This window comes from Ursus americanus, chromosome 2, assembly GCF_024610735.1.
Source record: "Ursus americanus isolate L20-20 chromosome 2, mUrsAme1.1.p, whole genome shotgun sequence".
Lineage (NCBI taxonomy): Eukaryota > Metazoa > Chordata > Mammalia > Carnivora > Ursidae > Ursus > Ursus americanus.
Window position 1 is genome coordinate 13,310,529 of NC_142128.1, and position 9,759 is coordinate 13,320,287.

A 9,759-nucleotide genomic window follows, 5' to 3' on the forward strand; every position below is an offset into this window, starting at 1 on the left:
GACACCTGAATTCTGAGCCATGGCTGGTTTTGGTTTTTGTCTCATTGTCATTGCCTAGGAAGTCAGAGTGAAAAACAAATGGTCTTTCTTTTTTTCCATTCCGGAGCCACTGTTCATATTTTGTGTTTTTGCTGGAGACAAAATCTGTATGCTTCTGTGACGTATGAAACAACAGTTTATTTTAACAGAATACACCGAATCCTTATTCAACTTGGTTTGACTAAGAAATCACTGCTATCTCTGTGACTGTAATTGAACATAGGAAGCGGTAATGGAGAATGATCGTTCTCAAAATGCCTTAACTTTATTGTTATCAACTACCCAGCAGTCAGAGAACTATAAATAGCTGATTTGTTCTGCAGACTCTAATAACCAGTGGGCGTTTAGTATGCACAGTATTATGGTCATAAACCAAGCCTTACTCTGCTGTGGGCTTTCTGGAAAGTTAATAAACGAGCAAGAGGGCAAAATTTAAATATGTGCTATCCCATTAATTTCTTCCAAACTGCAATACGGACTAAGAGAGGCTAATGACATACGGTGCATAAAGGAAAAACTTATCTTCAATCCTCGCCGATAGGTTTCTGGGCAGTTTTCATTTGTAGCAGTGTTGTTGGAAATAATGAAATGTGAGGGAGTCTCTAATCACTGGCAAGACCAAGGTGTATAATTTGAAAGGTATAAATTGTATAAACCGTTCGATCTTTTCCTCTTCACCGTAGAACCTGATTGAGGTGCTGGCATGGTAATTGCTAAATAAAGGTGTGCTTTCTATGGTAATCGCAGTTGTGTTGTTCCGTGGAAGATTCTTGGTAACGCTTGAACAGAGTTGGGCCTTCCTTCGTAAAGGGGAGACATTTGAAACCCCTTCGGCCTCCTGCAGTCCACCTTGGCTAGCATTTCTGCTAACTGGTTAGTAAGACACATTTCCAAGTGCAGTTATTTTGAGCTCCCGGATTATTTTGGAATTTGAACCAACTGCAAGTTTAAATAGTACATTATGTTTAGAGTTCCCTCGAGGTGTATGTGCCTGTGTGATTGCTGTTACTCCCAGAATTATTGTCACATTGAATTTTTATCTTTTTTATTGCATGATGGAGTATTCCAGTTTTATATTTCATCATATTTTTTGATGGACTGAAAGTTTGTATCAATTTGTTCTCCATAATGCTAAAAGCCCAGTAAAAGGAGATGCGTGCAGTTCATAGCGTACAGTGCTCATCTGTAAAAATGCCTAATTGTTTATCGCTCATTTTGACGAGGGGAGAGGATGGGGTAGATGCTGGTGGATCTGAGTGAGAGAAGCGGGGAGGAGGAGGAGGAGGAGGAGATGAAGCAGGACAGGTCCCGAAAGGAGGTCTTCGGTGTTTCAGTGACCACTGGTCCCCTGCCCCCTCCCCCCCACCTCCGGCCCCAAGCCGCCCCTCTTTCTTCTGCTCCGTGGCTCTAAAAAGCCCTGGAATGTCTTTCCGCTCTCTGGGATCAGCCCTAGAGTGGGAGCTGGCCCTGGGACGTGCGTTCAGGCCCTCGCTGCCCTCACCGAGCTGAAAGGCTCTCTTCAGGGAGGTTGAAGGGTGATTGATGACAGTCCCGCCCCGCAGCCCCGACTCCCCCACTCTGCCCCCCTTCCCTTTCCAATCACACGTTTCCCACATTCTTATTTTTGTTTACTTACAGAGTGTGATTTGTGGCATCTCCTTGGTTGTGAATAGTCACCCCCCTGACAGGGTGCCTTTCTTCTGAGCTGCTTTTCTGGGGGTGGTTTAGTTGCCTTGAAAGGATTACGGTTTCTTTGTGTACACTAAAATCAACATAGGCTTTTTCTAAGCTTTGCTTGGGAAACCATACACAAATAAGCATTTTAGTTGATGGCAGATTATTCCTTTGCCCCTTATTTCCATCAAAATGGCCTTTCTTTTCTCCTCCAGAGTTTCCCTTAATGCCTTATGCTAATGCCTGTTGGTAACATGAATGACAAGAGAGGCATCAATGCAAATCCAGGTGCGGCAAAGTCGACTGACTGGTCCCCAGCCCCCGCCCTCCCCCTGGAGAGAAGGAGATTAGGGGGGCGGGAGAGGGGGGAAAGCATGGGGACAGTTTTGTTAAGGGGATTAGTATTCAGACTGCTAAATATCAGGAAAACAACTTCAAAAAGCGAGTCATTGTATAGCGATAATGTCAATAATTGCTTCAAGACAGGTGCACGGAGGCTCGAGATGTGCTTGTGGTTTTTGCTCTTGTTTTTACTCCGGGTGGTGGCAGGGTTTACTGGATGGATGGTTGACAAGGCCTTCAAGGAACTGTCAGCTTCATGCACGTCAAGTTCAAGTTCCCCTGCAAGGCGGCCGGCTTGCCTGTGAGTCAGGTCTCCCGTCTCTGTCCAGTATTCTTAGCCAAGAGCAATAAAAAGGATCGTAAGAAAGGGCAAATTTCTACCAGGTAACACAGACTACCGGTGAAATCTCCAAGGCCTCTGCTTATGGAAGAGCCTGGCAAGAGTGCAGGGAAGCTGACACGTGTACGCCTTCACTTCCAGATGTTTGAAAGCTCCGTATCGCCTCTCCCTCCCGGGAGTCCCACAGTGCTCTGGCCTTAGAGAAGCGTGGCTTTAAGCTGCTGGTGAGATTATGCTGCTGAGCCTGGTGGCGGGCAGATTTGGTCCATAAAATTTCGCCATGGGAGGGCAGTGCTAATCTCACAAGCTGATGGGGGGGGGGGTCCGGGTGTTGGGGGGCTGCTGCGCGCAGCTTTGGTGTGGGGCTGGGCAGTCTGGGGACGAAGCTCCAGCGGAAGCCACAGGGGCCATGACTCAAGTCCTATCAGTCTGTGAGCTTCAGTAATAAGCCATTTCGCCTCGTTAGGTGAGAATTTTCAACCATAGCAAAACCTCCCTGTCTGGTGGGGATAAAACAATGAGTCGGGGGAAGGGGGAGGGGCTAAGAGTAGGTACAGGGCGCTTCCGCCCTTGGATTTTATTTTGACTTTTGTTATATTGCATAGAGTCTGTCCAGTTTAATAGAGAACTAGTAATGTGCTTGTGTTTAGGTGATCCGAATTATTGCTTTCTTCTGACGCCTATAATTTCCCATCGTAAAACAAATTAATCAGACAGTTGCTTGTACACGCCACACGCCCAGTGAGAGCCGACCGTGTCAGAAGAGGTGGGGAGGTGAGCCTCCAAATTGCAGGTTGTAGGGCTGTAGACATTAAAAAAAAAAAAAGGAGTTTAACTTTAATCAAGGTCGTGGTTGCCTTATTTATCTTTATGTGTTTAAATGTTTACAGGATGTTCATGTGAATTTTATGAATCCTTCTGTCTTTGTGACTCAGCCATCTGCCAAAGAAAAAATTAATTTTCCCAGGGAGACAGACATACACAGAGAGAGACTGACTAACTTCTTGTCTGTATTTAGTTGGTCCAAATGCTGTAGGAGCAACAGGACTCGTAGCCTAGATTCCGGACGATGGATCCTTCAAAGGAACCCTGCGGTCAACCCAGAGTCTCCAGCCAGTATTTATTACCCTTTCTTACCCACTTAGGTCCTCCTCCTTGGAGGTTTTGCCACTTTGCCATATAGTCAGAAATGCAGAAAATGAGGACTTGGCTCTACGTGACCATCTGGCCAAGATGGTTAATCTCTTTCAAACTCTGAAAGCTCTCCAGGGCTGATCTCCCCAAGGAGGAAAGAGGCAAAGAAGGGAAGGCCTGCCTGGGAGTCAGGTGTTCTCTGGAGCCCTGTGTTTATGGGACACCAGCCCTGCTGTGGGTCCCCGTTCCAAGTTAGGGGAAGAGAAAAGGCCTGGAATCGCTGCCCCTTCTGGCCCTGGAGTCCTCTTTTCCAGGATCTAGCCTGCAACCAAGGCAGATAGAGCAGACGAGAGGGGGCCACGAGGCGGGTTCACCCCACGACTTGCTCACCCCTTCTTTCCTTTACCTTTGTCTCCCGTTGTAATCTTGGGCCCTCCAGGGGAAGCCCACCGTGCCCCCATCCCCCCCCCCAGCTACCTGTCAGAGAGCTGGGCCCAGCCTAATGGACGTCTTTGAAGTTTTAGAATGGAGAATGGTCCAGGTGGGGATGAGGCCCTGGATCCTGTGCTCCCTCCTGCTGTGAGCACCCAGGCTCTACCGAGATGTGACGGTCAGAGCACCTACCCAGCCTCCTCCGTAGGAACCCACCCCTGACCCCAGGTCAGCCATGGGGAGTTCTGGTGGACACCGGCCCACCGTGACAAGCACCAAATGGAACACTGGGGCCCCCTTGAGCGCTCTCTGACCAGAGCTGTTCTTCGTTTTCCAGGCCCTACCAGACTAATGGACACACACAGCCTGTGCTTGGGGTTGATTTTGTGCTGAGGGTTTTTAGGGGATGCAGATGAGGTCGGAGCCTTGAAGTTTGTGCGGCCTTTGGGTATTTTTGGTAGTGTGGTTTTATCAGCAGCATAGAAAGATAACCTGTCTAAAAAGATTGGTGGAGATTTGAGAAGATGAGGTGAGGAAAAAGTTACTGGAGATCAATTCTGCTTGGTGTGAGAGGCTCGGTAACTGGGCACCTAATAAATTCTTTAATGGTGACGAGCTCACCTCATTCATTATGTTTAGACGTAAAAGGGGAATTCTTTGGTTTGGTGACCAAAAAAGTAGGAAAGAGTTCTCAAACCCATTCCCTAACATAATCCTGTGCTTTATTTTTTGAGTGAAAACAATACAGTTGACCAGGGGAGAGCTCTCTTGAAAAAGAACAAATGGATGTCGAGTTTGAAACCCAGTTATAATGAACATATGGAGACCATCTTATAATTCCTTGTGGTGTCTTGGGTTCAGTTGTAAGGACGATATGACAGAAAGGACATTTCCCGTGTGCAGAAGAGTAAACTGAGCCAATTTCAGTCTCTGTGAATTAGTTGCATTTTTATAGTGTCATAAATCCTAGATAGGGACAGACTGTCCCTTGTTCTTTCTCTGGACCTTTTTACTGTTTCAGAGCAATTTCTTGGGTCTTTAGGAGATAGAGATGTCTGATGTGTGGAAAATTAAATACTATTGAAGGGTAATTGGTGCTTGATTCAGACAAAGGAGTTATGAGTAGTTGGGGTCCTCCTCTACCCCACACTGCAAATAGCATGCAATCAGCTCCTTTTGTTATGGAAATGGCCCTTCCTATAGGAGCCAGACTCTTACATTACAGAATTTGTTGTATAGAATTATTCCTTGAAAATACTTGGAAACAGGTGCCTTCTCCGGTGAGTGTGAAACCAACCAGTAAAGGCCTAAAAATATTCCACGTTGTAAGGAAAGTGTTTTCCTCTGGATGTTTTTCCATTACCTGTTGACTGGTCTTCCCTTTGACCTCTGCGTGGATGAGGATGGTGGGGAAATCCTGGGTAAATATTGGATCCCGTCCCTGGAGTTTGAGGGAAGGGGTGGAAGATATTCTGACCATGCATATTGGTCTCGATGGTGGTTTTGGAGAACTTTGGAGAACTTTGACAGTGAGGCCACTCTTCCAGACGAAAAGTAGGCCAGATCCCCCGATCCCACACACCCCCATGAGCTGGAGCAGATCACAGCATAAGAGATCCCTCGCTTTCAGTCAGGTGATCAAACTCCATCTGTTCACTTTGGAGCCCACTAAAAATCTCTTCGCTTACTTCATCGAATTGATTGCTGCTGTTCTCTGAAAGAACTTTCTCCATCCTTGGCATTATTGGCCAAAAAAGCTTGAATGCTGACCGGCCCCTCCCTTCGGTCCATTCATATTTAGTGCTTTGTTTAGCCAACGCTGTGGTATTTGGTTGTCTCAGAAGGTAAAACACACTCCTAGGAAACTGTTGGGATAAAAAACGTCAAGTCAGTTCTGGATAGTCTACGAGGAGAGCAGTTCTATGACAAAGGGCCTCCTCACTAGTAACACTTTCAAGAAGAGGGGTCAGCTCCGGGCCTGGAGACTTTCCTGCACGCAGGAAGCCTGGGGCCATCCCATGGCCTCTGGATTATTTCTACTTTCTGACAACTGCAGAAAAATGTTGTTTTCTCTGAAAATGTATGTTTATTTAACTAGGTTTCTTTTTGCCTCACAATCTGGATTCTATTCAGTCAGTTACCACTCCAATTAACTAACAATTATTTAACATTAACAGTAATTACAGACGCCAGTTAAGCGCCTACAGATGTCAACTGTTAGCTTTGTACCTAATCACTCAATGAAATGGAGAAAGTTCAACAAACATCAATTAGCCAAGCAATTAGTATGAGTTAGGAAAGAGCATGTTATCATGTGTGAGCTGATTCAATTTATTTTATTTTGGCAGTAAAACACACACAGGCAAGCGGCAGTAAGTTCCTCAGATAAGATAAAACGCTATTGTTTTGCAGCTTACATAAGAATTCTTTCCTTTCCTGTGCATAAGTCAAATACACTCTTGCCTGGAATTTATTTAACAAACAAAATTTGTCTCAATTACTCAGAAAGCCCGGCAATGCTCGGGCTGAGGAATCAACTTTGGTGAATTACGAATCGGGCGAATATGCCGTATAAGGATATGCCAGAAATTTCAGGGGCGAGATGATTGATTCCCACTCGAGTAATGTCCTCTGTGCATTTCGGATTCTTCCAGGGTTATTCCTAAACCTGTGGTGGAGTGAGTACAACAGTGATGTTATTAATTTCATGGTGCCTGACTTCCGCTTGGCTGGGGCAAGCACCAAAGTCTTTCACCTTCTCGCCCGGCCTGTGCTTTAAAAAAGTGGAAAGGGCTCTCAGTTGCAGACCTACTTTGTGAATCCACCAAAGACATTCTGGCTCTTGATTCTGAGGTTTCAGCACCGCTCCTCCCACCCCCACCCCATAAACTTGACTTCCATCCCCTGGCTGAGCTTGCCTGGACGCACTGGGACAGTGCATTCCAAGGCCTGCTTGTGCAAGGCCGCCTGGAAGTTGGTGTTTGGAAATTCATTTTACTTCCAAGTGGAAAGCTGGCCATAGAGGGTGCGCCTCTGGTTCGCCTCCTAGAAATGATTTCTTACTAACTCGTGAAGCCTGTGGATAGGTGTGGAAGGAGCCAGGCTTCCGTGGGGTACCCTGTCCGGTCATTGTGGGCATTATGAGCAGAATTTTCCATTGGAGCAAACCTCACAGCATTAACTGAATCCCAGAACTGAAAAATAACTATTCTGCTTCGTGTAGCTTAGGGTGCGGAGCCCCCCGTGTCCCGAGTGCTTTTTTGCTGTGACGGTTGTTACCAGCGTACAGCACTACAAAACATGGTGGACCATCCTGGCTGGTTCTTAAGGGATGTCTTTGCCCATCAATTCAGAGGGTCTCTGACCGTCCACTTCTGCTTCTCACACTCAGGGGCTTACAAGATTCAATGTCAGCTGCAGACCAGCTGCGGTCCTCCTTGTCTTTATTCTGGGACCTGGGCCAAAATGGCAGCCCCAGTCGTGCCAATGGCTGGTTCTCTTGGTCGAGGGAGAAGAGTAGAGACAGAACCCTAGAATGCCTCTCCGAGTTTCAGCTTGGAGCCAGTGTGTGGCATTTCTGGCCTCCTCTCTGGCCCGCACAGGTCCCCAGGGCTTCCGCCAGCTCGCTGTCCTGAGGTATCTTATGTCCCCTGGACATGGGTAGGAACCTGCCCTCAATGGGGGAGGGGCTCCCGTAGGCCTTCCCGGCGGCCCAGGGTGTCCGCCAGCCTGCCAGCACCCAGGTGCACCTCGTCATATGGTCATTTCATCGGTGCAGGTCTCAACTTGGGGCGTCTCTGATGCCCCCCCCTTGAATAAGACCATATTCCTCCACGTTTCTACTCCCCCTGCCCACTCCTGTGCCAATCCATGGACTGATCTGTACTTTCAGCCAGATTTTATTAGAAGTGACTTAGGGTTTTCAAGCAGGGGCATTTCCCTAGCAACGGATGACAGAAGCACGAGGCCTAAATCTGCTCGGAGGCGGGAGGGGGCCTGTTAATAAGGAGGAGTGTTCTGTGGGCGCTCAAATCTTCTCTGACCCTCGTAAACCTTGTCTTATAAAGGAGGAGGTTGAGAGCACATCATTGCTTTTTCTAAGAGTCCTTTTGAAGAGGGAAATGTCTCAAGTGTGCCTGTTAATAGACTGATGTGGGAGGCGGTTATATTTGGATGCCTTTAAAAGCCACTTGGAAAACATTTTCCCCCTCTTATCTCTCACCTTTCACATCTCTCAGCAGAGTAACACTAAAACCTAATTTTAGCCAAGATTACATCATGTGCTCATTATCTGTTTATGGCCAGGAAAGGCTTTTCCATAGTAAAGCTCCTCTCACGGAAAGCCCAACCACGTCATTCCTCTTGTTTCCTATCAATTTGTGATTTTCCAAGTGTCGACGGTTCTCTGCTAGACTTTTTGGGCTCATCTCCCAGGCCTTCTTGATTCATGAACTTTACCCGTAAGCTCGGTTTTCTCCTGAAATCGGATTTGTCAGCCGTTAAGTGAATGACGTCAGCGTTGCTTCCTTCAGTGGGCTGGAGAGGAGGCCGTATTGAAATTAGTCCTTTCATTCAACGCTGACCCTGCAGCAGGCTCAGGAGACCCAGCAGTGAATGGGTCACATGAGACCCACGACCCCAATAGCAAGAGCTTAGACATATTTTACCACTCAAAAAGAGACTTTCTAGATGGCACAATTGGAAAGAAGCCACTAAACTAATTAAGACCAAAAATAATAATAATAATAATAATAATAATAACCTTAAGACTTTCTTAGGAGGAAAAGGCGATCCAAGATGAGCCCTTAAGGGTCAGCAGAAGGTGTCACCCTTTCAGAGAGAGCACAGATTGGCTGACTGACTTGTGTTAGACTAAAACCTACCCCTTTGAGTATTCTGTTTTCAAAACCGATCCTATTGTTACATTAGTTAAGCCATTGCAAAGATTTGGGGGAGCATTGTAAAGTTCTGGATATTGCCTATCAGGGCCATTTTTCCCCCATATTTTCTCATTTAGATTCCGCTGTTTAAATCTTTGCCCCATCAGCATATTGCAAAGGGGGTCCCAGAGTCAGCACTGCTTTTATAGTCAAGGAAGTACCAGCCTCAAGCCGGAGTCTGGCTACTTACGACCATCTGACTTGGTTTTCTCATTGGTAACGTGAGAAAGTTGGATGGACTCCAAGATCCCTTGTAGGTCTAAAGGCCAAAGTTTGCTTTGGAGTGTTCTAGGTCTTTTCAGAGTCTAAAGCTTGTGGAAAGGGCATACGTTTCCCCAGAGTGCTGTGAATGACATTGTGGATACTCGTATTTGAAAGGAGTGGTGCCTGGTGGCCAATACTGGGACTTCAGTCCCCAACTTGTGAGCAAGAACAGGGCAGACTAAACCTCTCTCCTGTTCAGGAGATTCTGTCTCTGAGAAAGATCTTAGAGGTAAGAGGGGGTTGAAGCTGGGGCGGGGGGGGGGGGGCGGTAAGGAAGAGGGGAAAGGGGTGAGCGTGAGCTTGCTACAGTTTGAATACCAGCTGGTAGGTATTCCCTTCCAGAAGAAGAATGCTATTAAGGGTCCTCCACTGGTCTGCATCTCGAGTGGCCAAACGAGGTGTTTCGTCTGCTGCAGTAAATGTTTGTATAAAGAACTTCGGTGCTGGGTTCCTTCGTACTTCTCAAGGGGAATGGCTGACCATTTCCAGGGGTTGCTGCGGGTGGATGAGGGGAGAGGCAGGGGTTAGCTCCCAGAGCAAGGCCCTGCCTTAGAGCACCCCAGGGGCAAGCTGCCAGGTGGCTTCTCTTTCCAG

The 9,759-nt window shown here is 47.1% G+C and overlaps 1 protein-coding gene and 1 long non-coding RNA gene across 6 annotated transcripts in view; both read left to right on the forward strand.

Annotated features, from left to right (window-relative positions):
• AUTS2 (activator of transcription and developmental regulator AUTS2) overlaps nt 1–9,759 on the forward strand; it is a 1,104,184-nt gene that overhangs the window by 1,020,150 nt on the left and 74,275 nt on the right. The window lies entirely within an intron of this gene.
• The window catches only part of LOC123784717 (uncharacterized), a 45,299-nt gene continuing 35,542 nt past the window's right edge, over nt 3–9,759 (forward strand). The window contains exon 1 of the long non-coding RNA XR_006777538.2: nt 3–9,394. This is a non-coding gene — a long non-coding RNA (uncharacterized LOC123784717). The remainder of the gene's footprint in view (nt 9,395–9,759) is intronic.